The sequence below is a fragment of the Drosophila miranda genome (assembly GCF_003369915.1).
Source record: "Drosophila miranda strain MSH22 chromosome Y unlocalized genomic scaffold, D.miranda_PacBio2.1 Contig_Y1_pilon, whole genome shotgun sequence".
In the NCBI taxonomy this organism is placed as follows: domain Eukaryota; kingdom Metazoa; phylum Arthropoda; class Insecta; order Diptera; family Drosophilidae; genus Drosophila; species Drosophila miranda.
In genome coordinates this window covers 31,296,918-31,316,425 of record NW_022881603.1, presented here as the reverse complement: position 1 = coordinate 31,316,425, position 19,508 = coordinate 31,296,918, and the positions used below count along the sequence as shown (strand labels likewise).

At 46.3% G+C, this 19,508-nt stretch overlaps 1 pseudogene; it reads left to right on the top strand.

Moving 5' to 3' along the window:
- The window catches only part of LOC117189341, a 195,119-nt pseudogene that overhangs the window by 71,203 nt on the left and 104,408 nt on the right, over nucleotides 1-19,508 (top strand).

The window sequence follows — 19,508 nt, the reverse complement described above, 5'->3', positions numbered from 1 at the left end:
GGAGCTTAACCATCAACCAGTTTTGCTAGTGCCTTCTTATACTCAGGGCAGCTGCGACTGAGGGCCGAGTGGGCTGCTGAGCGGACGTCTCCTGGCTTGCCAGCGCATAGTATGCACATTGGCGGGTTGTTGCACTGGTTGTGCTTGTGCCCCTCCCCACCACATTTGTAGCATGCATTTCTTGACACAGGCCGCTTGGATCTGCACCTGGCTGCAGCCAATTTGAACTTTTCCGAGCTCCAGGAGCTTCTTTGCGAGTGCGGGCTGAAGGTTCAGCGTAGCTACCTGCGTTGCGCCATATGCTTTCCGCATGTACGGCACAGCTCCTTGTGTTAAGTCGCCGTCGATCGCTGCAGCTATGGCCTCACATACCTCGTCGCCTGTCGTGAGCTCGTCTATGTTGAGTACCTCAACCGCGACTGTCTCCTGCATGGCCTTCACGGCTGCCTTGTCCCCAAGCGCTGCCTGGATGGCCATCTGCAGCTCCTGGGTGGCGGGGTCTGAGGATTGTTGCATCCTTAGAAGCAGCTCGCCCGAGGCTGTCTTCCTGATGCCCTGAACCTTGTTTTTGAGGCTCTGGAGTGTTGGTGCTGCCTTCACCAGTTTGAGGATGTCGGCGTATGATGCCTCCTCGGTGCATTTGACCAGCACTGCGTCTGGTCGGCCTGTCTGCTTGCGTTTCGCACGCCTGCCTCTCACCTCACTCCACTTCTGCGTAGGGTTGGTGTCTTCCGCCTTGCCGCACTGCATCTTGGTTTCCTCTTGTCGAGTGGCGTCAGCTTGGTGTCCTTGCCTGGGCCTTCCGCGCGCGCTCTTCTCCCCAGTACGGGGTGTTGCCTCGCTCTTGTGGGCTCCTGATGCCGTTTGCGTCGCCTTAGTCGCACTGGGCTTGGTCATCCTGGGTAGGGGGCCAGTTGGGCCTGCAGTGTGATCATGGCACTGGCATCCTCCTGGCGCTGCTCTTTTATCCTCTGGCGCCTGCAGATGGGATTTGACTTCCACTTGCAACTCCTTCATGCGTGCTACCATCTTCTTGATGGCCATGTTGATCGACCTCTGGCCCTTCTCGTTCATCTGGTAGAGTAGGTCGTCCAGGATTGCGCCAATCTCGTCTAGGTCCTGTAAGCAGTTCCTGCTTCGCTTGGGGGGGGTTTGTGTTTGTGTTTGTGTTTGTGTGCGTAATAAATGTTGCATAAATAATTTCAACTCAATGACTTAATGTTCCAGGGGCTACTCTGCCCCGCTGCCACCCGCATTATTGATTATTTTTGCTTTGCCAAAGTAGCCGAAAAACGGGCCTTGGCCCACTGTCTCTGTCTCTGCCACTGCCACCGCCACACACACACAGCTCTGCGCCGTTCACTTCCTCCACGGCACAGCTGTGCGGCACTCGGGAGATTCGGTTTTTGTGTCGTTTGGCTATTTAATATGCATTTTGCGCTAATTACAGATCAAAGGAAAAATGTAATAGCCAAAGAGTTGGCCATAAAAATGAAGTTGTTTGGTGTCCGGACGGTGGCCGGGGCACTGGTTTCTAATCAAAAATTGCTTTGTGCCACATTTGGCTCTCCTAACTCTAAATGATGGCAAGTGTGCTACAATTTATTTTGACTATTAATTACAACAAGTTGCAACAGCAGCAGCGGTAGCGGCAGCAGCGGTAGCAGCGGTAGCAGCAACATGTTCTACATGTTTGCCCAGGCCATGCCAGGCAAAAATTATTGATGATTTTATTAATTTGAATATTGCCAACGAATTGCTGTCGAAGACAAAACGCCTGCCATGCAACTCGATCTCTGGGACGATCCCAGGCGTGGATCCACGGCGATCCGAGGCGACTTTGAATGATAAATTTTTGCGATCGCTTCTCTGTGGCGCGCTGGCCAGTAGAAAGTTGCATGGAAATTGCAATTTATAGCCCGGCAGCGGTCTGGCAGTGGTGCCACATGTTGCAGCCACCAAGAAAATGAGTATAATTAGACCGGTTTGCAGTGTGTTCTGCTGCAGTGTGTGTGCGTGTGTGCGGATGGGGCACGCTGCACTGGAAATGAAGCGAGCTTGATTTGAATTATAGTCGCCGGCCTGGCGATAATTAATCGTGCTATTTAGTGTGCTACATGAAATTCTACTAGTTTCCTAGTAATTGATTCGATTTCATGGTCGATGCTGCTGCAAGCGCAGGAAGCGACAAAATGGTGCTGCTGCCAGTGCCTGTGCCTGTGCAATTTTGCCAGACTTTTAATATTCGCAAATTGTACTTAATTTGGTTGCACATTTTGTCGCTGCAATTTGCCGTGTGCCCATGTGGCCCCCCGTCTAAACTTTCACAACATGTTGCAGCAGCAGCGGCAACGGCAGCTGTCTTTTGGAAGCGTCTCTAAGCCGTGTCGTTCTCCTGCTGCCACACGTGGGCTTGGCATTTGTTGTTGACGCATACTTGAAATAATTTTGTTTGTTGCATTGACGGGAGCCCTGTGTTTGGGGGGTTGCCTCTTTGCTGTTTTCATGAATTGTTCTTCCTGCTTATTCATATGCCACATGGTGGACGGAAGAGCCCAGAACCAGCCATGGCCAGACATTTGCATGCAACGTACAAAATTAATTATAACACTCCCCCCCACCCTCCTCCTGCCCGGCATTCGGCCTGCTGCTTCCTGGCCAAAATCCACAACACGAAGCATAGCTTGGATTTGCCTCTGGCTTTGGCCACGACTCTGCCTGTGACTCTGCCTCTGCCTCAGACATTGGCATTGCATGTACGAGTAGTGCAAGATTCTAACTTTCAAGGCACAGTCCTGACATTCCTCGCCCGCCACCCCGAATGCTTCTCGGCTCATTACGGCGATGGCTCTGCGGCAGTGTGGCCGGAAAAGTGAGTTCGTTGACTGCTGCCGGCTGGCCAGCGTCGTCGTCGACACATGCAAAGCCACCCACTGCCACCACCCCACCCACAAACAGAGAGTGCGAATCCGTGGACTAGGACCCTGAGTCCAAGTCCGAATCCGAGTCCAACTCAGTTCCGAATGCAGTGGCTTGCATTATTACAACTGCAGACAGGATCTCAGTAACAGTACTGCGTATGCCCTGCTGGCCCTGGCTCCTGACAGGAGAGGAGCCGAGAGCAGGCAATAAGCCAGAGCCCATATGCATTATGCATTAAAATCAACGCCCGTTTTGTGCAGACCTGCAGACAATGCAACGGAGAGCCGAAGACACAGCCAGGACTTTTCCTTTCCAATCCCATCTCGTCGGCACGGAAACACAAAAACACAAAAACACACGTGGAGGCCCAATTTTCGGGCTGGCTTCTGTGTGTAATGTCAAGGCATGGCCATTGATGTGTCCTTTGTTTCCAGATGCCAGATGGGAGATGGGAGTTGGAAGACGGGATTACAGGGGATTCTTTGCAGTCCGTGCAGGTATTCTAGGAGCCCTTTGGCTCCGAATTGTTGGCACAATTTAGGCACCTTCGGGCTGGGCTTAGAACCGGTTCTTCCCTGGGCTCCAGCTCTGCCTTTGGAAGGTAATAGAGCTGATAGTTAATGGAATGTGTTCGAGCCGAGAGATGATTTTGCATTGCATTTTTGAGTTGGGCAGAAATCTTTAAAGCCGATTGCTCAAGCTTTTGGCTCGTGCCTATCTCTGTGCCGAAAACATTACTCCTTCTGCTAGTCTTTATCTTCTCTCGATTATTTTCCAGTCTGGACAAAGCTTTCCATGTATAAATGCTCTCCCTGCTCATTTCCTTCTGGTTCTTCTTGTACATAAGGAAAACTTTCTTGACAGACAGCCAGACAGCCCACCGGCCACCATACAACAGCCGACTCCTTCTTTTGCCAGTTGTGCCGCCCGGCGTATAAATTATAATGCAGAGTAGGTGTAAAATGTTCGATTACGACTGTGCAGACTGCCCCCACATCCATCCCCCCCCCCCCCCCCCCACCCGATAAATGTAAATTCTAAATTATGAAGGGCACAACAGGAGAGATGCGCCAGGGGAAGGAGGCAGCAGAGTGGCGGGGTAGTGCTCTCAAATTGCAATCTATTACAATTGAATGAATTATGTCGTTGTATGTATTGAAGGAGCAACGGGTACAGTCAGGCGGCAGATAGGCGTAGTCCATGGGATATGTGTGTGCTTTCTGTCTAGAAGAACCTTTACGTTTATGCTTATGCCCCATCTTTTATGTCGTGTGACACTTTCTTGTTGTTGCAGGCGTGGCGCCCATGATGCGAGCGGTGCAGCAGTGACATGGCCGAGGGCTGCGAGGACTCTGCCGGCGCCGCCGAATCGACAACGTCACAGTACACAACGACGCTATACAAGATGCTGGGTACGGTGTTGCCGTGCGAGGCGGCAATCGGTGCCACTCCTGGTGGCAGTGGCAGTGGCATTGGCAGTGGTGGCAGTGTCAACTCAAGCACCAGCGGCGGTGGCAGCAGCAGCAGCAGCAGCGGCAGCGGCAGCATCAGCAATGCAAACAATATTGTGAAACGGGAGTTTTGCGATGGCAGCTTGATGCCAGCTACTGGGGAAAGTGTTAACAACAACAATAGTACTACCAACAACAACAACAACAGCAACAATAACAGCAACAACAATACCAAAATTCAGTCACTGATTTGCACTGGAAGCAACAACAACAACAACAACAATAGCAGTAGCAATAGCAAAAAGAACAACAGCAGCAGCTCATCCTCCTCATCATCGTCGTGCTCCTCGAGCTCATCCTCCTCCAGCTCTGCCTCCGCCTCCGCCTCTGCCGCCAGCACCCACACCAGCTGCACAACCACCGCCGCCGTAGTGCCATCGAACTGCTCCACAAATGCCAACAAGTCGCCCGGATCGCCTTACTCCCAGATGGGCATCGGCATGGGCATCGGCATCGGTGTCGGGAGCGGCACTGGTGCGAGTCCGCTGCGGGAGGCCAGTCCGCTTGCCAGCCGCAGTCGATCGCCATTGATGCATGACACAGCAGCCGCCCAATCGCCCTGCAGCGGCTGTGCGGTGGCGCCCGGCTCCCCGCCATCGGCCTCGTCGAACAGCTCGTCGCATGTGCTGACCCTCAACATCAAGACCGAGTCGGTGAGTCGCTGAGAATTTGCATTTCCACCTTCCCGAATTGAGCAACTGTTTGATAGAGAACTCCCGAGATTTGCCCCAGATTTGGGATATATCTCTCTCATAGGTGCACTCTCTCCCGCGCTACATGGCTCACGTGTTGCACGGCCACCACTGCGACTAAGGCGACTTTGTTGCGCTTACATTTAATTAGCATGGATCATTAATTAGACGCCGCTTTGGCTTTGGCCTAATCAGTTCAATCTGCCAGCAGGCCAGCAGAATGTTGCAACTCCACCAATCCAATCCAGCTCAAGCTCTTGCCCCCGGGCCGTCGTCTCTCCGTTGGAGTCGTGCTCTAGAATCGCTATGCAGGCACACACAAAAACCAGAAACAAGCTGAAACCCAGAGCTCGGTCAAAATATTTTGGCCCAATTTTAATGACCATAAAAATACTGATCGAAGACGGACAGACGGGGGACGGGGCCGAACTTTTGTGCAATTGTCAGCAATAAATAAAAATTTCGCATGTCCTCTGGTTCTCGTGGTATTTTCGTTGGTTCTTTTTTGTTGCGGCAGCTTGTTGCCTTGTGGCAGGCACATAGTTAAGCAGCGAATCAGCCAGCTCCAGCTCCAGCACAGACTCTGATCTGCTGATCAAGGAGACTTCTATTTTCAAGTTTATTTTGGTTTAATTTCTGGCTGGCATTGGTCTTTCGGACTTGGTCTTTGGGCGATTGTTGTCGTTGCTCGTAAAAATGCCTAAATTATGGGCCTGACAAATTCGGGATCAGCAGACGAGGCAAGATGCCGAAGAAGCGTGTCTACGATATCTAAACCAATACAGGCATATTATGGTAAACTTTTCAATTGAATAAATTTACAAAAAGTTGTGAAATATTTGGAAAATCTCAAGAACTCGCAGCAGTCTCAATGGTCTCTCGATTCCCATTCCAATTCCCAGTGAAATTCCGGCATCCCAACAGTTGCAAATTGTTGACCCAATTCTAGCTGCAAATCAATTCAGGTCCATTTCTGGTCTCAAGTATCTCCTCGTTGGTATTCTGTGGTTTGGTTTTTTTTGGGCGCTTTGTCTCTGTCCGATCGGATCCGATCCACCCTATTAGTAATGAAACAATCAGCTCACACGACACAGCAGCACGCACTCGGACTCCCCCTCTTTGAAGGCACTGGCAAAAGCTGTTGTAAAAAGCAATTAATAAAAAAAAACGAGGGGGAACGTTGTGAGTTGCTGCGCACACCGCAACTCTACAGTTATACCCGATACTTAGTCAGTATGGCTCTCCTCCGGCAGACGCCGCTAATATTGAACGACACGACAAAGAGTGCGTGCGAGAAAGACAGAAAATCAGTCTGAGCGTGACGTCGGGCGCTGCGTAGCCACTGCAAATTGATTTGTTCCTATTGGCTATAAAAATGATCTGATCTGATCCAGATTCAGCAATCTGATAGATATGGTCGTTATCTATGATTCTGCGTTTTTAGTTTTCTCGAATGTGCAATATTGTGGATGCAACAGATTTTCGTCCTTTGTGTGGGCGGAAGGGGGTGGGGCGAAATTTTGAGTTTTATAGTGAGATCTAACAGGAGTGCGGATACCAAATTTGGTTACTCTAGCTTTAATAGTCTCTGAGATTTTTGAATATCCCCAGATTTTCGTCCTTTGCGGGGGCGGAAGGGGGTGTGGCGAAATTTAAAAAAAAAACTCGTCTCGGTCCGATATATAAGGAGTGTGGATACCAAATTTGGTTGCTCTAGCTTTTATAGTCTCTGAGATCTAGGCGCTAATGTTTTACTCTAAGCAAAGCCGCCTATGCTACGTGTGTGTTAGAGAGAGACAGGGCGAGAAAAAATGAAATTGTTTTCTTGACGCTGGCTATAATAATAACACGATCCAATTCAGATTCCGCAGTCTTAAAGATATGGTCATTCTCTACAATTCTACGTTTTTGGTTTTCTCATATCTTTAAAATTGTGGATGCCACAGATTTTCGTCCTTTGTGGGGGCGGAAGTGGGCGGGGCGAAGTTTTGAAATATTTTTGTAGCAGTGACATATCACAGAAGTCTGGATCCAAAACATCGTTGCTCTAGCTCTTATAGTCTTTGAGCACTAGGCGCTGAAGAGGACGGACAGACGGACGGACGGACAGACGGACAGACGGACAGACGGACAGACAGACAGACAGACAGGGCTCAATCGACTCGGCTATTGATGCTGATCAAGAATATATATACTTTATGGGGTCGGAAACGATTCCTTCTGGACGTTACACACATCCACTTTTACCACAAATATAATATACCCCAATACTCATTTTGAGTATCGGGTATAACGAGGGGGAACGTTGTGAGTTGCTGCGGACACCGCAACTCTACAGTTATACCCGATACTTAGTCAGTATGGCTCTCCTCCGGCAGACGCAGCTAATATTAAACGACACGACAAAGAGTGCGTGCGAGAGAGACAGAAAATCAGTCTGAGCGTGACGTCGGGCGCTGCGTAGCCACTGCAAATTGATTTCTTGCTTTTGGCTATAAAAATGATCCGCTCTGATCCAGATTCAGCAACCGGATAGATATGGTCATTCTCTATGATTCTGCGTTTTTAGTTTTCTCGAATCTGCAATATTGTGGATGCAATAGATTTTCGTCCTTTGTGGGGGCGGAAGGGGGTGGGTCGAAATTTTGAGATATACGTTTTATAGTGAGATCTAACAGAAGTGCGGATATTTAATTTGATTACTCTAGCCTTACTAGTCTCTGAGATTTAAGAATATCCCCAGATTTTCATCCTTTGCGGGGGCGGAAGGGGGTGTGGCGAAATTTTGAAACAAACTCGTCTCGGTCCGATATATTAGAAGTGTGGATACCAAATTTGGTTGCTCTAGCTTTTATAGTCTCTGAGATCTAGGCGCTACTGTTTTACTCTAAGCAAAGCCGCCTATGCTACCTGTGTGTTAGAGAGAGACAGGGCGAGAATAAATGAAATTGTTTTCTTGATGCTGGCTATAATAATAATACGATCCAATTCAGTTTCTGCATTCTAAAAGATATGGTCATTCTCTACGATTCTGCGTTTTTGGTTTTCTCGTATCTGTGGAGATAATGTTTTTTATCCCCAATCGGCCGACTAATTATTTCGAATTAAATAAAACTCGGCGCAGAAATAAAATTACGATATGTTCTTTAATGCGTGACATCCAAATTGCAAGTGTGGCTTGCCTTCCCTTTACATTGCCGCTCCGATCGCTAAGCGCAGCTTCGCTCGGCTGACGTCGGTAGGCAGACGCAAAGCGGAGATAGCGAAGAGCGAGCTGGCAGAGAGCGTTTAGCAGGGCAAGCACGCGCAAAGCTTTAACAAACAAATGAGTGACATAGACATAAGTAACAAGCAAAATAAGCGTCTGAGGGCCAAGAATTAGGTGCTATTTGGCAAGCAGCTAATCGGCTGGGTTCTGCTCCGAACATTCACCCCCCGTTGGAAGGCAAAGGCTTTCAACAGATCCATCCTGAAGGGGCAGAACCGCTATTTTTCCAACGGCCCTCTTGAAAAGGCCTCTTTGAGTGCGGATGACGGCTACTCTGATGGTTCCATCTTTTCCTGGGATGACGCTCTCAATGCGGCCAAGCGGCCACTTTAATGGTGGCAGCGTTTCCTCCTTGATCATGACGAGCGCTCCTAGCTTGAGCGCTCCTGAAGAATCGAAAGATACGCCGTGCTCCATTTTCTTCAAAACGGCTGCTTCATTTGACACAGTCGCTGCCATCGACTAAGTAGGTTGACCCGGAGATGCGCCACATCTGGCTTGTCGAATGCCGCTTTCGGGGCTCCAATGAGAAAGTGGTTTGGCGTGAGCACATCTAGATCATCGGGACTTTCTGTAATTGCATAAAGCGGACGGGAATTTAACAAAGCAGAGATTTCGCAAGCCAAGGTCTGAATTTCATCAAGAGTAAAAATGTAGGTCCCGACGATGCGATGAAAATGATATTTAGCTGCTTTAACAGCCGCCTCCCACAAACCCCCAAAATGAGGTGAGCGAGGGGGGATGAATTTCCAATCGATTCCACTAGAAACGCAGAGATGTGACACAGCCGACGTATGATGATCGCTGAGGAACATTTGCCGAAGCTCCAAAAGCTCAGTTTTTGCTCCTACAAAATTTGTAGCGTTGTCTGACCAGATGATTCGAGGTTTGGGACGTAGACTTATAAAACGCCTTAATGCTGCCAGAAAGGATTCTGTAGATAGATCCCGAACGACTTCCAAATGAGTTGCTTTGGTGCTAAAGCATACGAAGACAGCGATGTAACATTTGATAGGAGGCCTGCTTCTGACTTCCGACTTGTGATAAAAGGGTCCGCAAAAATCAACGCCCGTTGTGAGGAATGCTGGATTAGTCCTTACGCGATCCGCAGGCAAGTTTCCCATGATATGTTCCCTCAGCACTGGTTTCAAACGAAAGCATCTAACACATTTGCGAATGATTCCCGCAACATATTTGCGTCCACCAGTAGGCCAGAATTTTTGCCGAAGCAGTCCGAGCAATCCTTGAGCTCCTGCGTGGAGAAACCTTTCGTGAAAGAAGATAATAATAGAGACAGTGACAGGATGTCCCTTAGGAAGCAGGATCGGGTGCTTCGCGTCGTAGTCCAATTCGGCATTTTGGAGGCGGCCTCCAACACGCAGCAATCCAAAGCTATCCAGAAATGGATTCAGTGAGGCCATCGTGCTTTTAGGTACAGGTAGGGCCTGTTTGCCCTAGGGCCCTTATCTCTTCCGAAAATTGTTGCTGCTGTATTGCCCTTATGAGCAAATGCGTACAATTTTTGATGTCGATTACGGTAAGTTGACCCTTCGACCGCGCTATGCCTTTGTCCTTGAGAATGTAGAATCGATATATGTAAGCAAAGACGAGCTGCATGGATCCGAATGAGTTTTGAAATTTGCAATCGTACGATACATCCCTTTCGTTTGAAACAACCAATGCTGCATGACGACGTTCTGGTACATCGGTCGGCAATTGCAAGCCTGCAGGCCACTCTGAGCTATCAAGACGCAAGAATGGTGGTGCAGAGATCCAAAGGCTGCTATCCATTAGTTCAGCGGGCGTGGATCCACGTGATATGATGTCGGCAGGATTCAACTTTGTGGGCACGTGATGCCAAGTCATTCCAGCGGTGAGCTCCTGAATTCGCTGAACTCGATTAGAAACAAATATATTAAAATTCAATGGTGATTCACGAATCCAGGCAAGGGCTATGGACGAATCCGACCAGCAATGTATTTGGCATGGAGCTGATAATCCCTTAACTATGGTGGACACTAGTTCGGCTAATACGAGGGCAGCGGATAGCTCAAGCTTGGGGATAGTCATACTTTTCAAGGGCGCGACTCTGGATTTAGAGCATAACAGATGACTTTGCACAATGCCAAGAGCTTCCGAACGCATGTATACACAGGCGCCATATGCTGCTTGGCTCGCATCACAAAACGCGTGCATTTCTAATCTGGCTTGCTGCCGAAGCACGTAACGTGGAAACTTAAAGTTTTTAACCATCGACAACTGCGAAGTCAGCTCAATCCAAGTCGTATGTAGATCCTGGGGCAGGCTTTCGTCCCAATTCAACTTTAGGCTTTCGTTCCATAGCGACTGCATAAATATTTTAGCTTTTGTGATGATGGGAGAGATGAGCCCTAGAGGATCGTAGAACCTAGCTAGTGTAGACAGGACCGAACGCTTCGATATTGGTCCTGCAGCGGTTCCGACGTGAGCGAAGGTAAACAGAAGATTGTCCGTGGTGGGATCCCAAACTAGACCAAGCGCCTTGGTTACTTAAGTCCCGTCATGAAAGGTAAGGAACTTTTCGCGATCCGCCTCCGATACGCCTTCCAAAGCAGCGGGTTCATTGGAACACCATTTACGTATGGGAAAACATCCTTTCGAAAGTAGCTCCTTTACCTGCTGACGAATCTTGATGACAGAATCAATGCTGTCCCCTCCAGATATGAGATCATCGACATAGAAATCTCTTCGAACAACATCAGCTCCAAGCGGAAAACGCAACTCTTCATCATTTGCCAATTGATGCATAGCACGAATTGCTAAGAAAGCGGCAGGTTTGGTTCCGTAAGTAACAGTCTCCAACTTGAACACCTGAATCTCCTCCTTCGGGTCTTTGCGCCATAGGATGCACTGCACGTGCGTATCGGGATGGGAAACGCGTACACAGCGGTACATTTTGCAGATATCGCCACACAAGGCGACTTTAAACGAGGGGGAACGTTGTGAGTTGCTGCGGACACCGCAACTCTACGGTTATACCCGATACTAAGTCAGTATGGCTCTCCTCCGGCAGACGCCGCTAATATTAAACGACACGACAAAGAGTGCGTGCGAGAGAGACAGAAAATCAGTCTGAGCGTGACGTCGGGCGCTGCGTAGCCACTGCAAATTGATTTGTTCCTATTGGCTATAAAAATGATCTGATCTGATCCAGACTCAGCAATCTGATAGATATGGTCATTATCTATGATTTTGCGTTTTTAGTTTTCTCGAATGTGCAATATTGTGGATGCAACAGATTTTCGTTCTTTGTGTGGGCGGAAGGGGGTGGGGCAAAATTTTGAGATACACGTTTTATAGTGAGATCTAACAGGAGTGCGGATACCAAATTTGGTTACTCTAGCTTTAATAGTCTCTGAGATTTTTGAATATCCCCAGATTTTCGTCCTTTCCGGTGGCGGAAGGGGGTGTGGCGAAATTTAAAAAAAAAACTCGTCTCGGTCCGATATATAAGGAGTGTGGATACCAAATTTGGTTGCTCTAGCTTTTATAGTCTCTGAGATCTAGGCGCTAATGTTTTACTCTAAGCAAAGCCGCCTATGCTACGTGTGTGTTAGAGAGAGACAGGGCGAGAAAAAATGAAATTGTTTTCTTGATGCTGGCTATAATAATAATACGATCCAATTCAGATTCCGCAATCTTAAAGATATGGTCATTCTCTACAATTCTACGTTTTTGGTTTTCTCATATCTTTAAAATTGTGGATGCCACAGATTTTCGTCCTTTGTGGGGGCGGAAGTGGGCGGGGCGAAGTTTTGAAATATTTTTGTAGCAGTGACATATCACAGAAGTCTGGATCAAAAACATCGTTGCTCTAGCTCTTATAGTCTTTGATCACTAGGCGCTGAAGGGGACGGACAGACGGACAGACGGACAGACAGACATGGCTCAATCGACTCGGCTATTGATCCTGATCAAGAATATATATACTTTATGGGTTCGGAAACGATTCCTTCTGGACGTTACACACATCCACTTTTACCACAAATCTAATATACCCCAATACTCATTTTGAGTATCGGGTATAAAAATGACCATCATATATGGGTAACAGATTCTAAAGGGGTGAGAGGTACCAATACATTATGGTTACGGATATATAAAGGTGATATCAATAGAAAAATATATGTAACACGCAGGTTACTTCCCAGCTCAGTGCATATATGTACTTGTTCTTATTTACAAACTCACAGCGCTTTTGGTAGGCTAGTACCGTTTATTCCATCCGTGATCGTTGAGCTCAATGATGACGTTGGTGTATACTTCTAAGGAAAAGAAAAGATATTTAATACGAGTATATATGCACGTGAGCGTACAAGAGTGTACTGCTTTGTAATCTCAAGAAAAATTAATGTTGCTCCCATACCCATTAGTTTCCAAAAACCATTATGTTGGCTGGGTTACATAACTAACTATAAAACTGTATACATCGTGTGACGAAAGAGAATGGTTTTAGCCTGGCACATGAAATCTAGAGGAAAAAGGGGCATGTGTTACATCAACGAGTAACTACGATCCTCTATTGACGTGGTCGAGAGACATGTCAGCCAGGCTGAGTAGGACTGCGCCTCCGGAAGAATCCAACAATAATGCAATCAATTCGAGTTCATTATTGGGTGTCGCTGGCGCAGCTAAATCAGTTGACGATGGGGTACATTAGCTCCTTAGCTTGACTTCAGGTCGCCGATCCGATTCGACGTCGGTCTGCGGACTACACTTTCATTGGAGGCTCGATAACGGGTGGCATCAATGACGCCAAAAATAAAGTTCCGGAGGCGCCTCTTGGTTTTCGCCGTGCATCTACACGGTGGTTGAGGCTTTCGACAGACAACGCCAAGCTGCAGGTCTCGCTGCTCGGTGTTTTCCCGCGGGTTCACTACTTCTCTTTTCGATCCGCCTCACAACTCTCGTAGACCACACCGTATATGCACTCCTCTGCAACTGATGATCGCACGAGCAGTTCCGTGGCTACGGGCCGCCGTCCTATAACACAAATTCTTATATATATATATTACCACGAACACTTTCCAAACTAATCACGGACATACCAGCTAGGTTTTTCTTTACACTGCTTTCCTGGGTTAATCTCCTGATTCTCGGTCTTAATTGAAACTCAACTCAAGAGGTATGGCGTAGATGCCAGAACTGTTCGTTGGCCAAATATATATATATATATATATATATATATTTATTTATTCCCGAGTAAACACGTCCGCTTTAATCAATCGATTCTCAGTCAATAACTCCAGCCCAACTTCTGCAAAATTCAGCTAAGCGGTACCGAACCAAAAGCTCGAAGATCGGATGATATTTGGAAACTTTAACTGCATAATCGGATGATCTTAGGAACTTTAACTGCATAATCGGATGATCTTTCGCCCAATTGAGCGAAATTTTGGTCAAGCTTTTAATCTATGCTCTCCCTACGCTACGCTACTCTCTTGGGTCAAGGTAAACGTGACGTCTTTCGCTTAAATGCGTGCGCTGCGCGCTTTTTCGGAAAGCTTGCAGCTTACGATCCACTTTCGGAGTTACTATGTATCTGCACTTTTAAGCATTACCAAAAGAAAACTGTGCTTATCCGTGATGTTCCATACTCTTTCCCTAAATTCGGCCCCTACACCACAGTTGAAGACGTAATTGTTCTTACAATGAGACTTAAACTGAAGAAGGCCATTTACTAAGGTTTAAGCTGGATATCTTTGAAGTGATAGACTCCTTAGTTTTTCTTATCTTCGCTAGCTAATAGGTAATACATTGTCCCCACTCGGCGAATAACCTTGGCTGATATAAACACAGGCGCCAGTTTAGCGCTGAACTTTTTTAAAGCGTTGCTCTGACAAAAATTCCGGGCATACACGACGTCTCCAACTTGAAGTTGACGGACCCGGCTACGTAAGTTGTATGTCCTCGCATTCTGCTCGTGTGATTCAGCTACCTTTTGCCGAGCGGCATGTGGACATACTTGTACTACATCTGGATATTCGACTCTGGTGTCATCCGATAGGAGATTTAGTCATCTGAGTAGTTCATAATCCTTTCCGTTAAGAATCATATTCTGCCCAAATGCCAGAAAATACGGCGAATACCCTGTGCTTCTATGGATATTGGCTCGTAACGCCGCACTAATTTCAGGTAACTTGTTGTCCAAATTATTATGATCTTTGCCGACGTACGCTCTTATAGCCGCTAACACGGATCGGTTTAACCGTTCACTGGCATTGGCTTGCGGTGAGTATATTGCAGTGCAACGGTGACTTACCCCGAATCTGGTAAGAAATGACTTGAAATTCCCAGAGACAAATTGCGAACCATTATCGGTGAGTATAGTCTCAGGGACCCCGAAAGTACTAAATACCATATTTTCTAGGCAGTCACACACCTTACTTGAGGTAAACTTCTTGAGCGGACATAAGAAATGAAATTTGGTGTTGTGATCTACGATTATTAAGATACCAATATTCCCTTGCTTGGAACGCGGATACGGGCCCAACAAATCCAGATAAAGCTTTTGAAAAGGTCTTTCTGAATTCATTGGCTTACCCATTGGTGGTCTTAAGACGACATTAGCACTTTTGGTCTGGCGACAAACGTCGCATTGTGATACATAGGCTCGTATTTGTGTAACCATTTTTGGCCAAAACAAGTACCTTTTCACTTTTTCAACGGTTTTCTCAATACCACTGTGGGAAGCGTCTGGGGGGTCATGAGCCCTGGAAATTATATCGCTGGTAAGACAAGATGGAATCCAAAGTTTCCAAGTTTGTTTATCTGCTATCGCGTCCCCTGAGGATGGTTCGGTTCTTTTATACACCAAATTATCGTCAACCTTCAAATCGGGTAACTTAAGTTGATTAAGCCTTATGTGTTCTATTAGATCCATGTATTCTTTCGATTTAAACTCTGTAGAAGTAAGGTCGACTATGGGTCCGTTGCCGTTCAACTCTCGTACCTCGGGCTCATCTTGGCGTGACAACGCGTCGGCCACTACGTTTTCGGACCCTTTACGATGTGATATTTGAAAATTAAATCCCTGTAATTTTATAGCCCAGCGGGCCAAGCGACCTGACAAATCTTTTTGCCTCATAAGCCATTGTAGGGACGCATGGTCCGTTATAACTTGGAAATCCTGTCCTTCTACGTAAGCTCTAAACTTCTTTATTCCTTTAATCACTGCCAAGCACTCGAGTTCGGTGACCGAATAGTTTCGTTGCGCCTTGGAAAGTTTCTCGGACATAAAAGCTATAGGTAACTCTATCCCTTCCTCGTTTAATTGAGCTAGTACGCAGCCCAAGCCAAAAGTGCTTGCGTCACATATTAACAAAAAGGGTTTCTTAAAATCGGGGGTGGCTAGGATTGGAGCAGATGTTAAGCAGGATTTGAGTTTATTGAAAGCTTCTTCGGCTGATGCGTTCCACTTAAGTGGTTGATGCTTTTTTAGTAGTTCCGTTAAGGGATAGCTGACGGTGGCATAGTTATCGACAAAGAGTCTGTACCATCCAGAAAGTCCTAGAAATCTCCTTATCTGTTTCACGGTTTTTGGGATCGGGAACTCCATTATGGATTTTATTTTCCCCGGATCTGTCTTTAACTGACCATAACCTATTATTAACCCCAGATATTTAATCTCCCGTATACAAAAGTTTGACTTGGCTATATTAATCGTGAGATTTGCCTTACGCAAATGCATCGCTACCTCTTGTAACAGCCCCAAGTGTGAATCGAAGTCATCTGAGAGCACCAGTAAATCGTCCAAATAGACAAAAACCCGATTCCTGAGGTGTGCAGGTATCACCTGATCCATAAGTCGGCACAACGTCTGAGCGTCATTAGTTAAGCCAAACGGCATTACCTTCTACTGGTAAAGCGGCCTATTGGGAATGGTAAAAGCTGTATAGTGCCGAGATTTTTCTTCCAAAGGAATCTGCCAGTATGCGTGGTTCATGTCAAGTCCAGTTATGTATTTGGCTGGTGGTAATCTACTAAGAATGCCATCAATGTGTGGAAAAGGGTAGGCTTCTTTGCGAGTGTTCTTATTAATTTCTCGGGAATCTAAACATAATCGGTTTTTCGTACCTTCCTAACTAAAACGCAATTGCTACTCCAGGAACTATTCGATTCCTCGATCACGTCTAAGGCCAGCATTTTCTCCACTTCGTCAAACATTAACTTTTCCTTCGCGGGTGAAATCGTTCAATGGCGTTGTTTAACTGGTCTATCGGGTACCATTTCGATTGTGTGTTGGATAGCTTTCGTACGTCCTAATCTTTCCCTTTCAAACGAAGGAAACGAATGAATCACGGATTTTAGTCTAACCTTTTGGTCTTTGCCTAGATCATGTACTGGCGGTGATTCCGAAGTCTTGGTTTCATTTCCTACGTCTAATTCTTGTACCACAGGTCTATCCGTTAAAAGCCTTGCTACCAGACCGAATTCTGTCCAGAAATCAATTCCTAAATACACATTTTGTTTCAAGGCTGGTATTATGAAGAATTCTATCTCCTTAGTATGATCGCAAAAAGTTATGGGAACTGTAATTTTCGCTACGACTTTACAAGATTCATTATTGGCCGTTCGAATATTTCCGGAGCATTTCTTTGCCTTGGCGTGTTGCGCGAACGATTTAGCGGCTTCACTTCCAAGACAGCTTATCGTCGCCCCCGAATCTAGCAAGGCCATGAAGTTTTGTTCTTCTATGCTTAGTTCTATAAATAATCTGTTATCGGAGCTCAAAAGGACCGACGAGACAAGTCTCTTTCGCACCTTCTTTACCTTGGTCCAGAATTGCCTTAATCGTATGGTCGAACGTTTTGGTTGATACTTTAATCCCAGCTTATCTGATTGGGAACTTTCACCATCTATATCTATCCCCTCCGTCTGGGTTTGTGCCTCTACCAGGGACCTATTAGATCGAATTTTTGGACAATCCGGGTTGGAGATGTTTTCTTGGAAAGTTTGCTCTTTCATTCTGTCATCATTGTCGGATGCGCCAGAATGGTGTTGGTTTGCGCACCCCGCTTTCGGTTTTCCGATGGGTTACATTTTTCGCACTTTGGCTTAAAAGTATTTTTCGCCCCGCAGCCATAACAGAAGACTCGGCGTTCTGCTACGCAATCTTCAAACCGATGGCCTGTTTTGTCGCAATTCCAGCAAACAAACCGCTTGCGGCGTAGTTCGGAGATACTCTCTTCTTCGAGTTCTTCTTCCTCACTCTGAATTTCTGATACGTGGGGTCTAGTTACCCGGTTTCTCTGTAGAAAGTTGCCAGCATCTTTACAGAAGTGTTCTTCCTCCCTCAACTCACTTCTATTCTGTATTTTTAAATGCAACAGCTCATATCGCAGAGCACTTTTCGCATTCCGCTTAAGAATATCGATCAGCTTGAGTTCGCTTATCTCATGTAAAAGTCGTGCCACTAACTTTTCAATGGCTGACTGAAAATCTTCGAAGGATTCGTTGTCCTTCTGTTGACGTTTCCGTATCATTTCCCAAAGGTCAAAATCATCTTTCTGATCGTCGAATCTTTGTCTAAACGCTGTACAGAACGACGGCCAGGAGTATTGGTGGTTTCTTCGATGAAAATCCCAGAACCAATCGCTGGCCTTGCCTGTGAAAAGCAGATGCAGATTGTCGCAAAGTAACTGATCGTCATTCCCCAGAGTCTGTCCCGTAAGGGCACGAACGCGATATAGAAATTCTTCTACGTGCATTGCGTCTCGAGAACCATCAAATTTAAGACGCCAGCTTAGTAGGATATTTGCCGCCTTTTCCGGTGCTACATTTCCGGCTGTTTGACCACTCCTAGGAGTTCTTCCTTGGGAATCGCCTCTAACCATGTAACTATCATTGTCTACCTCTCGTCTAACATTACTGTGTGACTCTGAGGGACCTCCGTTACCCGGAGTAGCGGCTGTGGCTAAATTCATATTGGAAAACTGGGCCTGTATAGTTTGTTCGATGGAAGCTTTTGTGAACGAACTAAGGTTTTCCATCATAGATTTCTCCTGGTTTTGCATGACCGAATGGATGTATTTCGTAAGGTTTTCAGGTTGAGCGTTACTAGGTGACCTATTTCCGTTGCTACTAACCGACAGTCGACTCTCGGATAAATATTGATTCAAACTAGCTTGATACCTTGTTTGCATTCCTCTTTTAGGGGTTGCTCCTCGGCCTCGACCTCTGCTGTTTGTTCCCCCTTTTTTACGTAATAAGGTTGGATCTAGTTGTACCGTCCCATTGGCTTCGTTTCCCTGAACATTAGGTGGTTCCATACCAGCCTGAACTTAGTTGTCATTCTGCTGCTAGAGTATTATTTTCGTAACGCAGCCTACCAGGTTCGCATTCCGCCTTGCACACTGGACAAGACTTTTCGCTTTTCAAATGTTCGCAAACGCACGTATTATGAAATCGGTGGTGACAAGGCGTGGTAGCTATCAACTGGTCTTGCCGCAAATTTCACTGGCAAATAATGCAAAACGAGTCTTGGTTGATCAATGCCGAAGCTAAATTTTCATTACTACGGTGGACCGCCATGATTTGTATGAATTTCTTAATAATAATAAACAAAAAAAATAATAATAATGAAAATAAAATTATGAAACTAATATGCAAATATGAGTTAATGAATATGAAATTTTTCTTATTTCCGTCGGTAAATATTTTATATGTTCGCCCTCTCCAGGCATGATCTAGGTGGTCTACTACTAACTGTACGTTTCCATTTGAATAGTTGAGTAATTAAGTTGGGTATGTTGGCCAGTTCTATTACCAGTTTCGAAGGTATAAGTCCGGATAATGGACAGTTTCTACTTATCATAAATAGACGATCGTGATTCCTAAAATCTGTGACTTTTTCCTAACACAAACTAGAATTTGATAAGGAAATCTCTACAGCCAAGCTCGAGATGATTTAATGAATATAACTTTGAGTCGGGGTATCCGTCTTTTGAATAACTCCCGCAGTTCCCTAAGTCAACATCTTTAGTTATCTCGTTGGTGGAGTCCTATATCGTGATATTAGCATATTGTAATTACCTATATAAGCTAGTCCATCCGGCGTAAGAGACAACAGATTAT